At 45.5% G+C, this 21,995-nt stretch overlaps 1 pseudogene; it reads left to right on the forward strand.

Annotated features, from left to right (window-relative positions):
• Nucleotides 1-20,559: 20,559 nt before the first annotated feature.
• On the forward strand, nt 20,560-21,756 carry LOC100439233 (hsc70-interacting protein-like; annotated as a pseudogene).
• The last annotated feature ends 239 nt before the right edge of the window (nt 21,757-21,995 follow it).

The following is a 21,995-nucleotide window of genomic DNA, read 5'->3' on the forward strand; positions in this document are numbered from 1 at the left end:
TATATTCTTCAAGCAGGCAGGGTCTCCCAAGGGGATTCTGCACATGTGATGCTCCCCCTCTGGGGTGGGGGAGGAGGGCAGGAATAGGTGGAGAATGTGTGTGACTGGGGACTCAGGGTTGGCTCATGAGGGAAGAGAGGGTCAGCACACAGCTCTCCAAGGGTAATAGGTCTTAGTACTCCACTTGGTGGTGTGGATAGTCTTGGGCAAGCTGCCGAGGCTTTTGAGCCTCGAGGTCCTCTTTGGTGAAAGGAGAGCACTGGGATTTCAGGCTCACTTCACCACCTTTCCCCCTAAACTCTGAGCATCTAAGTACTGCAGACTGCAATTCCATCACCTCCCTATCTCCAGGGCCTGGGCCATTCCAGATACCCCATTCACTGGCACTGTTGAGTGCACAGTGCATGCCAGGTACCCCACAAGGACCTTCTCATGTTACCCTCACTGGCCCAGTGAATATCTAAACTTTATCCGTGACAAGGCAGAGGCTTGGAGAGGGGAAGTCAGCATGCCCCAGATGGAGTTAGGACATGGTGGCCATCAAATCACAGGCAGGCTGATGCCTCCAGAACCTGCCAGCTTAACCACCCCACTACACTGGTACTACATGTGTTCCAGAATTACTTATCAAACTGATGGAATTCAATGTTCAACTGAGGCTGTTGAGAGAATTTAATAAAGTGATGTATATACAGAACCTAACGCAGGGTGTCGTATTCAGTAGGAGTTTCACAGTGTGTAGCTCCTCAAAGGAGCTGCCCTTTAGGGCTGTTGGCAGATTTTCTTGAGATAAAGCCATGCATAATCCAACATCACAGAATGCTCAATAAATGCATCGAGTTCAAGTGTCCTGACTTAGCCCTGGAGGGGCTGAAAATCCAGTCCAAGAACATCTTTCCAACTGAGAAAAATGGTTGGAAAGGCTGTTTGCCTTACTCAACTGATGTTTTGTCTGAGCCTGAAGTACCACCATAAGCACAGTTGGGAGGGGAAGGCTGAACCCTGGCAATACTTCTCACTGGTTTGAAACTCTGAGCTCTGGCCACAGAAGCACCGTGTTTTCTGGGAGTAGCTATTGCCTGGAGAGAATGTGGTGAGGGCGAGACCTCATCCTTCCCTCAGCAGCTTCAGGAATAATAACACACAGCAGCCTATGATGATAAAATCTATTATTAAGACTGTTTTAAGCACTTTGCATGAGTCAGCTCCTGGGTAAGATAAATATTACTCTTTTTTTTTTTTTGAGACAGGGTCTCACTCTGTCACCCAGCTAATTTTTGTATATTTTGGTAAAGTCAGGGTTTCACCATGTTGGCCAGACTGGTCTTGAACTCCTGACCTCAAGTGATTTGCCTGCCTCGGCCTGCCAAAGTGCTGTGATTATAGGCATGAACCACCACACCCAATAATCACTCTTCTTATTCCCATTTGTAAATGAGGAAACTGGTACAGAGAGGTCAGATAATTTGCTGAAGGTCACACAGCTAGCTGGTGGTGGAACTGGGTGAGGTTTGAACTTGGGCTTTCAGGTTTCATAGTGTTCTCTAGTAACCCTCCTTCCCTGATGCCTCCCACAAGCCAGTCTATAGCCAATTCTTCTGTGGTTAAGGGAATCATTTTTCATGGTACTAATAGACGAACATTCCTTGTTCAATGTTATTATTTTTCTGAATTTTCAAAGCAACTTTATATGGGTCCAGAGATGAGTAAGATAGCTTCCCTGGCCCTTGAAGGGCTTATGCTCTACTGGAGAAGGAAAAATGAAGCCATAATTTCACTTTCTCCTTTTGACAGATGATGAAATATCAGGAGAGGCATGAAATCAACCCAAGGTCCCAGAGGCAGGGAGTAAAGTTGGGATTCTAACCCAGGTCAGGCTGCCTCCTTTCCATACTCCCAAGCCACTAGAGAATGTACTTTGGCAGACATGACAGCTGCCAGTATTTGACGGACCCCTTGAGGGGAAGAAGTTCTGCCTTCTTCTCTGTGATTCCAGAGGGGAGAACTACAGCCTTGGTTGGGATTTAGAGGGGACAAACAGAGATCTAATATAGAGACTTCATGGAGGGGAGCTCATGTATTTCTGAGGAATGCTTGTGTTTCAGGGACTACAGTGTATCTCTGGTGGTATAGAGAGACTAAGAATCCAGCCCCAGGTTAGCTCAGGACGAAGGAATGTAATATCTTCTTGCGTCTGTTTCTGTCCTGTCTAAAATTGAAAGTGCTGTAAGGAAAATACCCAAGGCACTCATGTTTCCCCACGCAGCAGGCAGCAGACAGCATCTTGATTGGGATAATATTATTCTGTAGGTTCCTTCCATGATTTCCTCATAAATTCACCCTCATGAAAATCCAAGAAGAGCTCAGTGTTTATGTAAGACCCTGATCTTATTCTTCTTCCTCTTATGAAGTTAGATTAAATTAGTTAAGAAATGAAGAAAAAATAATTTTAAAAAATTCCATCTCCTTTTCTCTGCATGAGTAAGTATGTTTGCATGAAAAATAACAAAACGAATCAAGGAAGGAAGGAAGAAAAAAAGGAAAGAAAGATTGATTCATGTTGCTGGGAAATGAATACATCTTAAGGAGAAAAATAGGCTGGCGTGGTAAGCCTACCCACTGGATAATATCCATCAGAGATCAGGCAGCTGGAGAAGCACCAGTATTCACTTTCCTGTTCTCAGCTTAATGGTCTGGTTAGGGAATATAGCCTCCATCAAATCTGGGATTCTATAATTATACATGAATTGCTGTTTTTTTCCTCCCTCCTGAAAATGACCGTGAAGATTGCCCCCACAGGATTTAGAATCACACGCGCACCTGGATTTCAATACTGGCTGTGCTTCTTGGTGACAACAAGACTTTGGGAAAGCCGTGTCATCCCTCGGCATTTTGGCTCCTCCTCTTGTGAAAGGGAAGGAGCAGTCACACCTCTCCATGAGATCATGTGAGGGTGAAATGAGATTGCATGTGAAATGCTCAGGAAATGAGCTTGGCTCATGATAAGTGCTTTTAAACAAAGTTATTTCCTTCCTCTCTTTTAAGAAACTTTCCTAATTGGATTTTTAAAATTGTGAAATAATTTTCATTGTATTTAGCTAAACAGTACAAAAGTCTATTTCAAAAAAAAGTTGATAAACTTTTTGTGGCAGGGAATGCTATTTGGCCATCCAACATCCATTATCCATTTCTGTGTTAGTAATAAAACTCTTATATTATCTGGGCTGCCCAAACGCCATACCATACAACATGATACTATACAATATAACACAGTTACTGTGGCCAGCTAAAATAAAACTACATTTCCCAGCTTCCTTTGCAGCTAGGCGTGGTTGGTGGGACTTCTGGGATAGCTCCCTAAAAGAGGCATAAACTGTTTCTTCCATGCTCCTGCCTTGGCATGATGTTGCAAGCACTGGCTGTCATCTTAGACCACAAGCGGCTTGAAGATGGAAGGCTGTGGTTAAGGGCAGTGGAACAGAAAGGCAGACAGAGCCTGAGTGAGGACTAGAGCTGCAGCCATATTAGTTCAGGACCATCTATTTCTGAACTTCCTTTACAAGAGAAAACTAAACTTTCTCTTTACTTCAGCCACTTATTTTGGGGATTTCTGTTGTAGGAACCTGAATCTAATTATAACTGATGACATGTCTTTTCCTTCTAGTCCCACCTCTTGACATAACAGGCATTAACAATTGCGTTTTTCTACACATTTCCTTATGCTCATAGCAAAGATATTTTTATGTACACATATGTATAAAATGGTATCATGCTCTATACCATGCTTTTTCATTGCTTAGTAATATACATATCAAGGTAAAATTCCCAGATCAGGGTATGCAGATTTCTAACCTAATCCTTTTAACATTAGGCTATAAAATTATAGTATGGATACATCATAATTATTTTTTTTAAAGTTACTCAAATATGTCAATTTTATTGTTTCTCTATACACACATTTATATGATACCGAATACTGCAAAAAAAAAAAAAAAAGCACATCAAAGTTTCCTTTTATTGGTATCCAAATTTTTGAAAACCGGAAAATCTAATTATTATGCTCTAGCCAAACTACCCAATGTTTTCATTACATTCTTTCCCCACAAGTGACTTTGCCTCAAATTCTTGATATTGGGTTTCATCTCACTGACTTTAGGCTTCTAAACATGGGAATACTTATGTCCTTTTGGTATTTCTTTGGGTCAAAACAGTGAGTAAAGGTAAACTATACTGAGGTTATCCAAATACATTCAAACTACATATACCACATACACTACATATATTACTGATTTCATGGTAGGAAGGAAAAAAAAACAAGAAGAAAAATATATCATAGAACTCATTATCAAAATTATTTGTATACAATCCATCCTAGCATAGAGTAGCTTTCTCAATCTGCTACATAAAATTGCCAGCAAGAAAGAAAAGTATGAGAATAAGCTTTCTGGCTGAATTGGTTCAGTGCCATAATTCCCTATTCTAGCATTCTCAGAAGAATCCCATCTGTGATACACACAGAAACCACAGCCACATTTGAATGGTTTACTTCTTTATCATTCTGAACTCCCTTAAGCCCAGTGTTTGTTTTCTTTCAAGCCTAGGGAGCCTGCTGAGTGACATGTATCTACATTTTAGCATCATTTCTTTCCATACAGATAGCAATGTTCTTACTCCCTCCTCCTGTAAGGTAAGCCATCTCTGATGTCCTGGAAGATCATTTCTCTTTTCTCCTATTGTTAGAGTGAAGCTTCTGGTAGAGAAGAAGGGAATTTGATACCAGAGCTGAGAATCAAGTTTAAGGTTCTTTATCAATGTCTCGGAGCAGAAGTTATGAGAGGCCCTGAATTGTCCCGGGAATTTTCCTCAGTGAGCATTTTTGAAGGCTTTGGGATCAAGGTTGGATTAAACTTCTGTGATGGGTCCATTGGCAATCTAGACACAGCACTAAGCTCCTCCTGGATCTTTGAAACCCAGCGGAAACTGATATCAGACTTTCAAATTGCCGCAAGATAGCCGGGAAAGAACTCTCTAGCCCAGAAAGAGTCTGAAAACCTGAACTCCAGCAAATGGTAATGAAAGAGCTGACCAGAAATTTAGGTCCCATCTCCTCTTAAAATACAGATAAGCCAATTATACATCATAATTCATTCAATAATTGTCCTATTGCTATACTGAGAAGGTTTCTAGTTGTTTTTCAGCTAACATAAACCTTGCTACAATAGACACTTGGTACAAATAGCCTTGCCAATACTGCTTTTATTTTTTAGCACAGACGTCCACAGTGGGGTGACTAGCTCTTTTCACTTTTACATCTCCTCTACCCCTTCCTTTTATAGATGAGGCAAGAGAGGTCCTGAAAGATGGTGTGCCAAAGACAACAGAGAAATACAAAGCCAACAATGCCTCCAGAATCCTCCTGATTAGAATCTGAGGTCCACACCCCTATTTTCCTGTATTTTGTAGCAGTAAATATTTGTTGAAAGAATATGCTAGTAATCTTTATTAAAAGCTGTTCCACCAACTCTGTTTGAATATATCCGATGAAAAAGAGAGTATCAACTGCTAGAATGTTCTTCCTACATTGCGTTGCAATCTAATTTCTTGAAACTTCCACTTGCTAGTCTCTGTTCTGACTTCTGGGGTCCTGGAGAACTGATCTACTTCCCCAAAGGACAGGTAGGACTCACGAAGGCAGGCACTTGGTGGTAAAGGCATTGAGGATTGTCTCTTTGGGGCTCTCCACACTTCTCACATCTGGAGTGTATGCTACTGGTTAGGCAAGGAGCATGGGTCTGAGGATGCAAAGAAGAATAAGACATGGTCTTTGACCTCAAGGTAGTTACTATCCAGGGTTTGGGGGACATATCACAGAGGTGTAGCTCATCCTCTGACAAACTCAGCTTTGGGGTGATCTGATAACCCAGAATAATGGCCACAGGGCACTACTTGAGGAATGTTCAGAGGGAGGAGAGGGATGTTTGGAGGGAGGAGAGGAAAGCATGCTGGTGGGGCTAAAAGGTCATTTGAGAGCAATAACTGGAAATAAAGTTGGATGAGGAAGAGGGCAGCCTGTTCTCACCCAAAGGAAGAAATCAATTCTGCTATCAGTGTTGATTTGCTTTTTCTAGAAATATTCGTTACTCAAAAGCACAAAGAGTCACATTCTCATGAGTCCCTCTCTCTCTCTCTCTCTCTCTGAGAGAATTTAGAAAAGAACCTGAAAGAGCACAGGCTCTATCTGCTTTTCCTCTCAACATTCTAAGAAAGTCTGCTCGACTTGGTCATTACTAAGAGAGATTACAGCAATTAAATTTTCCTCTTATTAAAACATTAGGTAATTTGATGGCAAAATAAAAGTTAAAAATGAGTGGTTGAAATCTATAGAAATTAAATCTTAAATGGCAAAAGGCAGGCAGGCAGTACTTTGGTGTAGAAAAAGCATGAGGTATAAAGCAGAGGGCATTGAGTTGGAACCCTAACTCTGTCACCTGTGGCTGGGGAATCTGACTGTGTCACTTCTCCTTGCAGCTTCATTTTCTTGTTGTAGAAAGAGGAGAGAATGGTACCTACATAAAAGATGTCTGCAAGAGAGTAAATAAAATAAAATAAATAACTTCTATAAAGTGCTTAGCCCACTGGAGGTGGCAAGTGCCTGTGGACTTTCCCCTTGCTTGTATTTCCACTTGTCATAGTTTGGGCACATACACAGAACATTCTCTCTGTTTTTATTGGGTGGCTGAGGTCCTGCTTTAATTTTCAGAAAATAATGCATGAAGAATGTGGATCAGAAAAGGCACAAAACTCTACACAGTTATCAGGGGTCCAAAGTGTCTGCTATGGTCTAAATGTTGGTGTCCCCACAAAATGTATATGATGGAATCTAATACCCAATGTGGTAGTTTTAAAAGTTAAGGCCTGGCCGGGTGCGGTGGCTCACGCCTGTAATCCCAGCACTTTGGGAAGCCAAGGCGGGCAAATCACGAGGTCTGGAGTTGGAGACCAGCCTGGTCAACATGGTGAAACCCCGTCTCTACTGAAAATACAAAAAATTAGCTGGGCATGGTGACGGACACCTGTAATTCCAGCTACTTGGAAGGCTGAGGCAGGAGAATCTCTTGAACCTGGGAGGCAGAAGTTGCAGTGAGCCAAGATCATGCCATTGTAATCCAGCCTGGAGACAGTGTGAGACTCCACCTCAAAAACAAAAGAAAAAGTTAAGGCCTTTGGGAAGTGATCAAATCATGATGCTTCCAACCTCATGAATGAGATTAGTTCTCTTATAAATGAGTCTCAAGTGAGACCTTTTGCCCCTTCCACTCTGTGAGGACACAGCAAGAAGTTTCCATTGATGAGGAATGGGTCCGCACCAGACACTGAATTTGCTGGTGCCTTGAATTTTTTAATTTATTTTTGTTTGTTTGTTTGTTTGTTTTTGAGACAGTCTTGCTCTGTCGCCCAGGCTGGAGTGCAGTAGTGTGATCTCAGCTCACTTCAACCTCCACCTCCTGAGTTCAAGCAATTCTCCTGCCTCAGCCTCCTGAGTAGCTGAGACTACAGGTGCATACCACCACACCAGGCTAATTTTTGTATTTTTAGTAGATATGGGGTTTCACTAGTTCACCATGTTGGCCAGGCTGGTCTCAAACTCCTGACCTCAGGTGATCTGCCCACCTTGGCCTACCAAAGTGCTGGGATTACAGGCGTGAATCACCACGCCCAGCCTCATGCCTTGAATTTGGACTTCCCAGCCTCCAGAGCTATGAACAATAAATTTTTAGTTGTTTATAAATTACCTAATCTAAGGTATATTGTTATAGCAGCCTGAATTGACTGGGACAGTTTCTCTTGGGCCTTTGCCCAAATCCCGTGTTGCATAGATGGCCTGTAAGGTTACCAAGCCAGGGGGTCTGGGCCACAGGTTGGCTTCTTCTATCCTATATTTGGCTGATTGCACTTTATATAAGTCAATAGATGATAGGTGAAATGCAATGGAATTAAGAAAAAAAAAAAAAAGGGGGAAAACAAAGGGAGGGACCTGAGGTCTTGTCCTGGTTCTGCCTCTGGTGACCTGTGTGACCTGGAGCAAGTCAGTTAACCGGAGTATCAGGTCCCTGCTGTGTAAAATGGGGGTATTAACCCTCTTCTTGCCTCCCTGAAGAATTCTTCACAAATTCTATGGAATGCAACAATGAAACGGTTCAGAAAGTTATTTAGTGGTAACAATGTAAAGGTTTCATAGGGACAAATTGCATGGGTGGTGAGAATACCCCATCTAAGGGACCACCAGGGAGTTGAGTTTTTTGCCTTTGCTTTGTGGAGAGAATACTAGATAGCCCTTGTTCTACCTCAGCCTCCATCAGGCTGTACCTTTGCCTTTTAAGGTCTCGCTCTATTTTTTATGAGACTCCTAAGGCCCCCCATGGGCTTGGCGTATCACATGCTGGTGATCAATTAGCAGCCTGATCTCTGCTTTGGCAGAGCAGGAGGATTCCAGGTTGTAAGATCTCTGCTTGCTGGGGTGAGTGTGGGTTACTGAAGATCTCAGATAAACAGTTGATGTCTGCAACAACAGAGCCTCTTGCAGATGATGTCTACAACAGCTAGGCCTAGGTACAGCAGCCCTAGTCCTTGGAGTAAGGTGGCTCTGTTACCTTTGTTACCAATACACTTCGTTAACCCTCATATGGAACCAAATGCTGATTGGGAAGCATTATTGTTTATATCCTCATAGTGATACTCTTTATTGAAGGCTTATTCTATGTCAGGTGCTTTTCTTACATTATTTTTCTCATCTGCTCCTCTTGCAGACTTTTGAATTCAGTGGTACTTCTAAATAAATTAGTGCTTGACTAGTCATACCCATGTATATTTGAAAACTGGTAGTACATTTTTTGTGTGAGAAAAGGTTCATTTAGTGTACATGCCATGCCAGGTGGAATATGGCTTTAGGAACCCCTTCCATTACTCTCTAATGCTTTGGCAAACTTAGCCACAGGTCAGTAGGACATACTGATTGTGTTGGTTAGCATATCAGCTTGGCTGCTGTAACATAAAGTCCTAAAATAATAATGGCTTAAATAATGCAGAAATTTAAATTTAATTATCTTTCCCATAATGGTTGGGTAGGTGGGCCAGGTGTGGTGGTTCACGCTTGTAATCCTAGCACTTTGGGAGGCCAGGAGGATCATTTGATGTCAGGAGTTCAAGACTAGTCTGGGTAAAACCCCATCTCTACAAAAAAAAAAAAAAAAAAATTAGCCGGACATGGTGGCCCATGCCTGTAGTCCTAGTTACTTCGGGGTCTGAGGTGGGAGAATCACCTGAGCCTGGGAAGTGAAAGCTGCAGTGATCCATGATCATGCCACTGCACTCCAGCCTGGGCAACAGAGTGAGACGTGTCTCAAAAAAAAATGGTTCGGGCAAGTGACCCAGGGCTCATACAGTGACTCTATAGTAATCAGCATTCAAGCTTCTTCTGTCTCATTGTTCTAGAATTCTCAATATGTAACTTATATCTCACGATCCGAGATGGCTGCTTCAGTTCCATCTATCATATCCTCATTCCATCTAGTGCGCATGGGGAAAGAGAAAGTTGCACATAATATTTCCTTTCATATCCCATGAATGAGAACTTAGTCCTATGATTGAATTGCAAAGGACTCTGGAAAATGTATATTTTAGCTGAGTGTTCTGATTAGATAAAAATTCTGCAATTCTAAAAGAAGGGGAGAATGGATATTGAACATTGAATATTGAAGGGCAACTCATGTCTGCCATAGAGGTCAAGATATGAACTTGGAGACCTGTAAACATGAGCTGAAACCCCAGTGCCATAGCTTCCTAGCTGGGTGACCTAGCAAAAGTATATCAGTTATCTATTGTTGTGTCACAAATAATCCCGAAACTTACCAGCTAAAAACAAGTGCTTATTATCTCACTGTTTCTACAAGTCAGGAATTTTGGGGGCAGCGTAGCTGGGTGATTCTGGCTCAGGGTCTCTCATGGAATGAACTGTAATCGTGACATTGGCTGGGACTATAGTCACCAAGAAGCTTGACCATGGATTCCAAGAAGGCTCATCCACATGGCCATTAGCAAAAGGCCTCAGTTCCTTACCATGTTGATGTCTCCATAGGGCTGCATGGCTGTCCTCATGACATGGCAGCTGGCATCCCCACAATGAGAGATCCAGCAGAGAGCAAAGGCGAAGCCCAGCGCCTCCTATGAGTCAGTCTTCAACACCATCACTTCTGCTGTATTCTATCCATTACAGTCACCATGGGCAGCCCACACTCAAATGGAGGAGAATTAGCCCCACCTTTTGAAGAAAGGAGGATCAAAGAATTTGTGGACATATTTGAAAGCCAGAACAGCAAGTTAGTCATTTTTGCTAGCTGAAGTGCAATTTCTCTATCTATAAAATACCAGTAACACCCAAGTCATAGGGCTGGGGAAGGGTTTATAAGAGAAAATGCATGCAAAGGAGCAGATACATACTAATTACTCAGTAAGTGCTAGCTAACATTGTTCCCCAATTTTCCCAGAAAGGCATAGCCTCACTCTCCCACCACCCACAATGGCCTGTGCAGACAGAGCACATCTGCAGCATTCATTGCCAAGATATCATCGGAGATGTGTTTGTAAGGATCACTCATAACTGTAAACATAGGAAATGAATTCAAGAGCAGTGCCACAAAGAGTGGGGATGAGCATGTCTGTTCCCAGCTAGGGCAGCACAGCCATGTGGAGCAGCATAAACACAGCTCATAGTGCACTCCATGTGCCAACTTTGAAATTATATGATTCATATATGGTGGGGCTGGAGTGGGAAATTTGAAATACTTCAGATTTTGCACACTGAGAATGTTTTCTCATTTTACATTGCATGACATCAAAATCACAGGGTTTGGATTCACTCGGAATGTGATGACATTGTAGGTATTCGTGTATCTGTTTCTGTGGCTACATGAATTGTTTGAGGACAGAGATCAGGACCCTCAATAAGCCAGTTCATCTTTGAATCCTCAGTTTTCTTCATCTGTCAATGGGGATGATCTCACTCACTCACACAGCTGCTGTGATGATTAAATGATCTAATGCAATAAAGCGCTTGACAGAAATCTGTTCTAACTGAGCACTCATTAAATGGCAACTACTATTTCTTTTTAACTTTTATTTTAATTTCAGGAGTACAAGTGTGGTTTGTTACATAGGTAAAGCTGTGTCACAGGGATTGTTGTAGAGATTATTTCATCACCCAGGTATTAAGCCCATTACCCATTAGTTAGTTTTCCTGATCCCCTCCCTCCACCCTCCAAAATGCTCCAGTGTGTGTTGTTCTCTACGTGTCCATGTGTTCTCATCATTTAGCTCCCACTCATAAGTGAGAATATGTGGCATTTGGTTTTCTGTTCCTATGACAGTTTACTAAGGATAATGGCCTCCAGGTCCATTGATGTCCCTGCAAAGGACATGAACTCATTCTTTTTCATGGCTGCTTAGTATTCCACAGTGGATATGTACCACATTTTCTTTACCCAGTCTATAATTGATGGGCATTTAGGTTGATTTAATGTCTTTGCTATTATGAATAATGCTGCAATAAACCTACCCAAGCATGTGTCTTTACTGGTGGTAATCACAGGAAGTCTTTCCTCAAGGGCTCAGTGGAGACAAAGTCCAGGAGGCCTGAAGTAGGGGGAAGTCAAAGGTAAGGGGAAAAAGTGGGAAGTAGACAAAATAGAGGAACCTTCTAATAAGGACTCAAAAACTGGTATCCATGAGAAGTCAAGGCTCCCACAGGTCAAGGGTCTAAGCCAGGTCAGCATCCAGAGCAGGAGCCGACAGGGCCCATGCGAGACAACCAGAAATGGTGGCTGGGCTTGCCGTGGGCTGGGGACCACTCATCTTCCAGCTGCTGTGGCCAGACACAGAGCTGGGTGTCCAGGTCTTGATGTAGCCAAGAAGCCAGGGACTACCAGCAGACCTGAACCCCTCTTCTGGAAGCAGCCGCCCAGGCTTTCTTAAGCTGTAGATTTCCAGGACCTGGCCCTTTCCTGTCATCTTTGGCATGTCTGCAGGCTCTGCAGACCCAGCATGTCCAAATGGGTCTCCTCCCCAATGGGCCAACTGGCTTCCTGCCATGTTCTTTTCCTTGGCCTGCCTCTGGACCAGCCATCTCCCCAGTCCTGCCTTCTCCCCATGTTTCTGGCCCATCTGTCTGTGCCTCATCTCCTGTCACTTTTCTTCTCCTTCCCTCGGCTGGCATGGCTGGCGATGGCCTCTCCCGCTGCCGACCCATCCTCTGCAGGGCCCTGCTAATGCAGCTTGGAGCACTCCCACCCACTGCTCCAAGACCTTCTGTGACTTTTTCTGACACACAGCTGGAAAAAAACCCAGCAAACCAGGAGGAGGAAGTAGTTTACCTCCCAAAACACTCAGCATGAATTAATCCCCCAGCCCAGGAATCCCAAAAGTCACCCTTGAAATTCCCCTTCCTTCCCGTCAGTCCCTCTCTCTCCTCCCCAGGTCTTTGTCACACTCGGAATCTCTCCAATATACCTCATCACCACTTTTCTGCTAAATGGCTATTTGTGTACCTATTGATTTTACTCCACTCGACTGTAGCTTAAAGACTTTTTCTTATCCAACTACATAAACATGATAAGTATCAGGGCCAATACTCAGAATATTAAGCCCTCTGCAGGAGCTTCCTGATGGAAGAGAAGGCCTAGCTGTTGGATTAACAGAAGTAAAAGAGATAAAGAAGAATCAGATGGAGATTTTAGAATGAAAAACTATAAAAACTGACATAAAAACCCCATCCACCGATGGGCTCAACAGCAGAATTGGAATATAATCCTAACTTCAGGATTAATCTCCCTTGTCTCCTGCAGTATACCAATGGCTCCTGAAAACCTGGGAACTGGGAATAACCATCTCTGTACTCTGAGGGGCTAACCCCAGGAGTGGCTCAGTGGAGAGGCTTGCTTAAGTGTTAGTGGAGTTTGATTTTGGCTGTGAGGCCACTAACAGGTAGATGAAGCCTCTAGAGAAGTTGAAATCTCCTTCTCCTGGGTTAACGCAAGGGCAACGTATACTCATCTCCCTGGATAAAGCTATGGCTTCCAATTTAATTCAGCTTGCCCAAGGCACCATTGGAAAGTTTCATCCTTCAGTGGTCCTTCTTCCAGGAGATCTCAGCCTGCAGGAAATAGTTTCAAAGTTTCCAGCCTACAGCGTTGACAGGGTCATCGAAAAGCATCACATCTGGCCCATTTTTCCTCCAGGGAAACTGAGGCACAGAGGAACAGGGACTTAGCTAAGGATCTATTTGAGTGAGCCTGTAACAGAATTAGAATGAAACCTAGGCCTTCCACTTTACAGTTTTTTCCCGCCAACTCCCAGGAGTCCTTATATTTTAAATCATGATTCTTAGTTCCTGGGAGCTCAGCCTGGGCTTGGTAGAAAGGCCAAGGTAGGGAAAGAAGCTGTTTTGCTCTCCATTAATTCAAAAATTATTTACTAAAAACCATATTGTCATTAGAATTTGTAATGTTTGCCATTGCTGTGTAATAAACCACTCCAAAACTCAGTGGCTTGAAACCTAAGTATTTATTATTGCTCACAAGTCTATGGGTCCTTCAGTGGGTGGTTGTGGTCATCTAGTCAGGCTTGGCAGATCTTGGCTGGGTTTTGTGCTAGATCAGCTGGCAGTGGCTGGCATGAAAGGGCCTCACTCATATGTCCTGCAGTTGGCTTGCTGTGGGCTGCAGTGACAAAGGTGACTGGGTCATATATCTCTCACCCTCCAGTAGGCTAGTCCAAGCTTGTTTACATGGTAGAGGAAAGTTTTCAAGAGAAGATGAAATGATTCAAAACTTCTGAGCCCTAGGTTTCAAGCTCCACATCACTTCTACCACATTCTTTTGCCATAGTAAGTTCCAAGGCTGGCCACTATTCTAGGAGTGGGGAAATAGCTTCCACCTCTTGATAGACACAACAACAAAATCCCAGTGCCAAAAGGCATGGATGCAGGAGGGCTGGACAATTGTAGTCACTTTTTTAGTTTACCATGGGGCTGTTAAAAAATTTTGCTTCTATTTCTGTCTGGCTTTTTAGGGCTGTGTGAGCTGCTTTGGTCAATAAATTAGAGTGAATGAAATATGGCACTTCTGGGTGAAAACTTAAAAATCCAATGTGTAATTCTCTTCCTTCCTTCTACTGTGGATGGCAGAGGATCACAACGGGGGCCTCCACGACCCCAAGTCCATAAATGATTGGCATGATCAAATTCCATCCCCTAGGCCCTCTGTCACCCATGTTGCACATGTAGCATGAGCGAGAGCTACAACCTTTGTTGCTTGAAGTCCCTGGGATATGGGAATATTTGTTACTGCATCATATCTTGTTATATCCTGACAGATACAAGCCCCTACTATGTGCCAGAGACTATCCACTGGGCATAAATCAGTGAACAGGAAAGGCACAATCCTTGCCCTTGGTCAGCTCACAGTCTTTTGAGAACAAAATACAAAACAAGTGAACAAATAAATGTATACTTACAAGCACGTAAATTATGATCTGTACTGTGAAAGAAAAGAATTGGACTGAAAAAGGAATGAGGAATGAGAGGGACTGCGAAAGAGGGGAATCAATGCAGATCACATGGTTAAAGGCAAGCCTCACTGGAAAGGAAGCCTGGAAGCCAAGACATGGAGGGTGGAAGGAAGACAGCCGAGGCAGCCTGGGAGCAAAAGCAAAGCATCCTGGGGCCGAACAGTGGGTGAGAAGGCAGAACAGAGTGTGAGAAAGCAGAAGAGTGTGTGAGAAGGCAGAATAGAGTGTGAAAAGGTGGAACAGTGTGTGAGAAGGCGGAGAAGTGTGTGAGAAGGCAAAACAGTGTGTGAGAAGGCTGGAACAGAGTGTCAGAAGGCAGAACAGAGTTTAAGAAGGCAGAACAGTGTGTGAGAAGGTGAACCAGAGTGTGAGAAGACTGCACATGTGTGAGAAGGCAGAACAATTTGTGAGAAGATGGAACAGTGTGTGAGAAGGCTGGAACAGTGTGTGAGAAGGCAGAACAGTGTGTGGGAAGGTGGAACAGTGTGTGAGAAGGTGGAACAGTGTGTGAGAAGGCTAAACAGAGTGTCAGAAGGCAGAATAGAGTTTAAGAAGGCGAAACAGAGTGTGAGAAGGCAGAACAGTGTGTGAGAAGGTGAACCAGAGTGTGAGAAGACTGGAACATGTGTGAGAAGGCAGAACAATTTGTGAGAAGATGGAACAGTGTGTGAGAAGGCTGGAACAGTGTGTGAGAAGGCAGAACAGTGTGTGAGAAGGCAGAACAGTGTGTGGGAAGGTGGAACAGTGTGTGAGAAGGTGGAACAGTGTGTGAGAAGGCTAAACAGAGTGTCAGATGGCAGAACAGAGTTTAAGAAGGCGAAACAGAGTGTGAGAAGGCAGAACAGTGTGTGAGAAGGTGAACCAGAGTGTGAGAAGACTGGAACATGTGTGAGAAGGCAGAACAATTTGTGAGAAGTTGGAACAGTGTGTGAGAAGGCTGGAACAGTGTGTGAGAAGGCGGAACAGTGTGTGAGAAGGTGGAACAGTGTGTGAGAAGGCTGGAACAGTGTGTGAGAAGGCAGAACAGTGTGTGAGAAGGTGGAACAGTGTGTGAGAAGGTGGAACAGTGTGTGAGAGGGAGGAACAGTGTGTAAGAAGGCAAAACAGTGTGTGAGAAGGCTGAAACAGTGTGTGAGAGGGAGGAACAGTGTGTGAGAAGGCAAAACAGTATATGAGAAGGTGGAACGGAGTGTGAGAGGGTGGAACAGCGTGTGAGAAGGCAGAACAGTTTGTGAGAGGATGGAACAGTGTATGGGAAGGTGGAACAGTGTGTGAGAAGGCAGAACAGTGTGTGAGAGGGAGGAACAGTGTGTGGGAAGGCAAAACAGTGTGTGAGAAGGCAGAACAGAGTGTGAGGGGGTGGAACAGTGTGTGAGAGGGTGGAACAGTGTGTGAGAAGACTGAAACAGTGTGTGAGAAGGCAGAACAGAGTGTGAAAAGGTGGAACAGTGTATGAGAAAGTGAAACAGTGTGTGAGAGGGTGGAATAGAGTGTGAGAAGGTAGAACAGTGTGTGAGAGGGCAGAACAGAGTATAAGAGGGCCAGAGAAGGAAGGGCTGGCTCACTGCAGAAGTGAAAGGAGGCCACGTAGCAGGGAGAAGTGAAAGGGGAGGGTTCCCCAGGATGAGGATGGTGTGAGGAGGGGGGCCAGGCCACAGGGCCTCAGAGCCTGTGGAGAGGAGCTTGGGCTTATTTGAGGCACCTAGGCCCCCACAGTGGTCAGGGACGTGAAATGGAGTCCTTTGGGAAGCTTCCCATTTCCTGCTGGGCTGGGGGCAGTGCAGCAAGCTGGTCACATCCCTTGTCCTTGGGCATAAGCTCCAGAGATGTCAAGGCTCATTCCAGGCCTCACGGCTGCCTCAGAGAAAGGGAAATGTGACTTCCCCACAGTAGTTCTGACACAGCATAATAAACACTCCTCTCTCCCTGCTTGGCTGAGGCCCTGGTCAGGTGGAAGCTGGCCATAGGCACCTCTCTGGGCCCTAGCCCCACTCTGGATCCTGCAGAGACCCAAGTAGGGGCAGCTGGTGACCAGAAAGCTGCCTGCGGTTGCTCACCCCTGCCAGGCTCCAGCAGGGCAGGAGACATAGGCCCAGGGCTGGCTGGAGTGACTCAGATGTCCTCATAAGACACCAAGGCCAGGCCAGGCCAGACTCTGGGATCCTCAGTGATGTCCCAGCTAGGGTTTCAGTCCTCCCTCCCACAAGCCTGCAGGAAAAATAGTGTGTTGTATGGTGCCCATGAAGACCACAGGCCAGCGAGGCTCAGGGCCTGGGACGGGGCTGTGCAAACACACTCTTTTCCTCCATTCTCTCAGACTGTGTTTCTGTCCCCTGTGACAGCTACTGATGGGTGACAATGTCCAGGCTTGTGGTTGAGTGTTTTGCTTGACAGTGGGTGGATGGGGGCAGGGAGAGGTGGGGGAAGCACAGACAGGGCTTCAGCTGGGCCTCCCTTTGTGTTCCACTCTTCTCAGTCTACACACCCATACCACACACACACACACACACCACACCACATATCACACCACACACATACCACACACACATCACACCACACCACATACATCACACCATACACACCACACACACACCACACCACACACGCATATCACACACCACACACATGCCACAAATAGTCACACAACACACTACACACAACACATACCACACCACACACACATACACACACATATCACACACCACACATAAATACCCACATGCCATACCACACACACCACACACACACTCAACACTTATACCACACACACCACACACACTCCCCACACATATACTCACACAGTACACACCCCACACACACACCTCACACATATACCCACACACACCATGAACACACTACACACATATACACACACACCACACACACCACACACACCACACACATATACCCTCCTACACACACCACACACCACCACCCCCACATAAATACCCCCACACACATTGCACACACCATACACATATACCCACACACACCACACACACATACCACACTGTGCACACACAGTCCACCCACTCTAATCTCTGCCTCCATCTCTATGTGCCACTCCCCTCTTTGTGCCTCAAATCTCCCTCTCCTTTCATCTATAAGGAGAACTGACTTTGGATTTAGAGCCCACCCTTAAATCCAGGACCATCTCATCATGAGATCCTTCATTACATCTACAAAGATACTTTTTCCAAATAAAAGTTTTTCCAGTGAGGTTCCAGGCAGCTGTATCTTTCCATATGAGGTTCCAGGCAGCTATATCTTTCCATATGAGGTTCCAGGCAGCTATATTTTTGACCCACAGGGTCAGCGGGTTTCACCAGACTCCTAAAGGCAGTCTTGGAGCTTGAGCCCTACAACTTTTCTGACTTGGCGACTCTGCCCGAACACACCACACGTCACAGCAGTAATGAGAGCAGAATGGTGCCTCCTGCACTGGGCCCTGCGAGCCGCCATGCAGAAGGGACTGGCAGGGCAGGGACTGCAGGAGCTTCCTGCGTTCTCCCTTGCCTCCTCCCCTTGGGTAATGGGGTCCTGTAATATGAGCATGGTGTAGTTGCAGCTGGCCCAAGTACCCCATGAACAGGTGAGGAAACTGAGGCCTGGGCCACATGAGGAGGCTAGGGACTGAGACTCTGGATTTTTGTATCACCTGGAGCAGGACCCAGAGGTGAGAAAGTAGTTTGACAAACTGAAAGAAGTTATTGTGGCAGACGTGACGTGGACCCTGGGTGAGGCTGACAGGTGGGCTGGGTGGGCTGGGGGAGACCTTGCTATACCCACTGGAACAGCAGGAGCCCCTGATCCAGGATTCGCTTCTGTCTGGTGACCTGTTCCATAGAGGGGCAGACCCTATCTATCTTCCCAGATCAAAACATGCTTTTGAGGGAGACACAATGAACTCCTTCATGCTAAGGCACAAAGGGTCATGGGGACAATCAGAGTTGACCTCTTCAGAGGTGCAGGCTTCTTCAGACCAGGACTCTGAGAAGACTCCACTTACAGGACAATCTCCTGAACCCTCTCCCATCCCCTCTCTCCAATGCGTAAGGATGCTGGATTCAGAGAAGGGATATGACTTGCCAAAGTCGCACAGTGAGTTAGTAGCAGAGTCAAGACCCAAGCCGCGAGACTCCTACAGGTATCCTACGCTGTTTCTAGCCAACAGCCCCTGCACGCAGTTCTCCCAGTCCTAAAGCTCTCATTCTACAAACGAGCAAGCTGGGGCTGCCGGCTGAACATTGCTTTGTTGGTTTGGGAACAAAACAATAAAAACAGTGTGTTGTGTAGACTCTTGTTTTGCTCACAAGCTGAGATCTCTTGGGGCAGAGTTCTTGCTGAGCCCCTCTGAGTCATTAAACTTCAGGCCATCGCAAGCCAGAGAAGAGAGATGTTTTCTGGGTCTGGAGTAGAATGAGGGTGTCTTCCTCCAGCCCCCCAGATCCAGTCCTTGGTTCATGCTCCTCGATCCCAAGGCCACTTCTGTTCTGAGAGTCATTTCAGGAGGCAGGCTATGCAGGCTCTGAGGTCTGGAAGAATCAACTTTGTGTCCTGGGATCCCCTCTTCCCTGCTGTGTGACCTCAGGTGGGTTGCTTAACCTCTCTGCAGTCTCCGGTACTCCCAGCTCAGGGATGCACTGAAGAGAAGCCCCACCCTGCCTGGAGTCAGGAGCAGCACAGATCCTCCATGCAAGCCAGTTTCCTCCATTCCACTTCAAACTCAAGGCGGTCCTTTCCTAGTGGTACAAACAGGAACTGAGCAGGCTGGAATGGCTGTTTGAAAGAACTTTCTGGCCAAGAGGGTGTGTCTACACAACTTGGTTCTCTGCCCCCAGGGATCTGGGAAAAGTTCCAGGCCTGAGCAAGTTTATGAAATTCCTTTCTTTACCCACCCAGCCTTGAATTTCATGGAAAACAAAATAGAGAAGAAAAAAACAAAGTAGCCTAACATTTGCTTTAGTTAGTGTATGGATTTTAAAGTTTCTCAAAGCTGGGTTTCTGCACTTGACTGTCTCCTAACTGTGTCTCCTGGGTAAGATATTTCAGTCCCTCTGAGCTCAGTTTCCCCATTTCCAAATGGGTACAGTGATGAGCTCTTGCTCTGTGTTGAAGGGCAAGTGAGCCATGCCTGAGAGCGTGCAGCACAGCTCTTGGTATGACGTCAGTGGTCACGGTATGACAGAACTGGTTATTGTTGCCGCAGACAGCCTTTCTCACACTCTGCCACAGTGTCTCCTGCAACAGTTCTTGGCTCTAGCCCTATTTCTGTGTTCATCCAGAACATTCTCTTTCTTCTCCACACGATTGCTCAGCTGCTCACTTGCCGGTCTCTTTGGGCCACAACTTTCTCCCCTGAACAAGCAGAGGCTTAGTGACCTCTGAGGGGTTGTTCAGCTGTGACATCCTCAGAGCCAACGTGGCCTTTGCATATTTTCAGAAAGCTATAACGTCCTTCTCATACATTAACCTCCTCTTCTCCCACCCAAATGGAGGCAGTGCATGTTTTGGCTCTTCAGTATCCATTCCCCCTAGAGTCTGACAAGAATTTTGTTTAGAGGGTCCGGGCGTTGAGCTCTACTCAGTGCACGCAGCCACACAATATGCTTTTGGACGTGGCTCCCTAGAGGGGATGTTATCTCCCGCCTCCTTGAAGGCGCCCATTTCTGGGGTTGCCCCATCCAGGGAGCTGGTTCTTAGTTAAGAGTATGAGAATGTATGCGAAGGGAGGCAGGAAACAGCACGAACAGCCATGCTTCTAGAAGATTCTAGGGAGTGCGCAGGAGCAGCGCAGAGGGAATAGGAATGAGCAGGCGGAGGACCCGGGGTCACAAGACCATTGGGTGGGAGGAGCCGGTGGCCAGGGAGGTTCTAGTCTCTTCTGCCGCGCGGCAGCCACCCTCTTCTGCGTGGTCACGCCAAGCCAGTGCCTGGGCCTGGAACCGGGCCGCAGCCCCCCAGCTTCGCCCACCACCTCCCTACCATGGACCCCCGCAAAGTGAATGAGCTTCGGGCCTTTGTGAAAATGTGTAAGCAGGATCTGAGCATTCTGTACACCGAGGAAATGTGCTTCCTGAGGGAGTGGGTGGAGAGCATGGGAGGCAAAGTACCACCTGCTACTCAGAAAGCTAAATCAGAAGAAAATACCAAGGAAGAAAAACCTGATAGTAAGAAGGTGGAGGAAGACTTAAAGGCAGATGAACCATCAGGTGAGGAAAGTGATCTAGAAATCGATAAAGAAGCTGTGATTGAACCAGACACTGATGCTTCTCAAGAAATGGGAGATGAAAATGCGGAGATAACGGAGGAGATGATGGATCAGGCAAATGATAAAAAAGTGGCTGCTATTGAAGCCCTAAATGATGGTGAACTCCAGAAAGCCATTGACTTATTGACAGATGCCATCAAGCTGAATCCTCGCTTGTCCATTTTGTATGCCAAGAGGGCCAGTGTCTTCGTCAAATTACAGAAGCCAAATGCTGCCATCTGAGACTGTGACAGAGCCATTGAAATAAATCCTGATTAAGCTCAGCCTTACAAGTGGCAGGGGAAAGCACACAGACTTCTAGGCCCCTGGGAAGAAGCAGCCCATGATCTTGCCCTTGCCTGTAAACTGGATTATGATGAAGGTGCTAGTGCAATGCTGAAAGAAGTTCAACCTAGGGCACAGAAAATTACAGAACATCGGATAAAGTATGAGCGAAAACATGAAGAGCGAGAGATCAAAGAAAGAATAGAACGAGTTAAGAAAGCTTGAGAAGAGCATGAGAGAGCCCAGAGGGAGGGAGAAGCCAGATGACAGTCAGGAGCTCAGTATGGCTCTTTTCCAGGTGGCTTTCCTGGGGGAATGCCTAGTAATTTTCCCAGAGGAACGCCTGGAATGGGAGGGGGCATGTCTGGAATGGCCGGAATGCCTGGATTCAATGAAATTCTTAGTGATCCAGAGGTTCTTGCAGCCATGCAGGATCCAGAAGTTATGGGGGCCTTCCAGGATGTGGCTCAGAACCCAGCAAATATGTCAAAATACCAGAGCAACCCAAAGGTTATGAATCTCATCAGTAAATTGTCAGCCAAATTTGGAGGTCAAGCGTAATGCCCTTCTGATAAATAAAGCCCTTGCTGAAGGAAAAGCAACCTAGATCACCTTATGGATGTCACAATAATACAAACCAATGTTACCTCTGACCTTCTCATCAAGAGAGCTGGGGTGCTTTGAAGATAATCCCTACCCCTCTCCCCCAAATGCAGCTGAAGCATTTTACAGTGGTTTGCCATTAAGGTATTCATTCAGATAATGTTTTCCTACTAGGAATTTACAAACTTTAAACACTTTTTAAAACAAATTAAAGGTTCTGTTAATTCTTATATTTTTC

Source organism: Pongo abelii, chromosome 7, assembly GCF_028885655.2.
Source record: "Pongo abelii isolate AG06213 chromosome 7, NHGRI_mPonAbe1-v2.0_pri, whole genome shotgun sequence".
NCBI lineage: Eukaryota > Metazoa > Chordata > Mammalia > Primates > Hominidae > Pongo > Pongo abelii.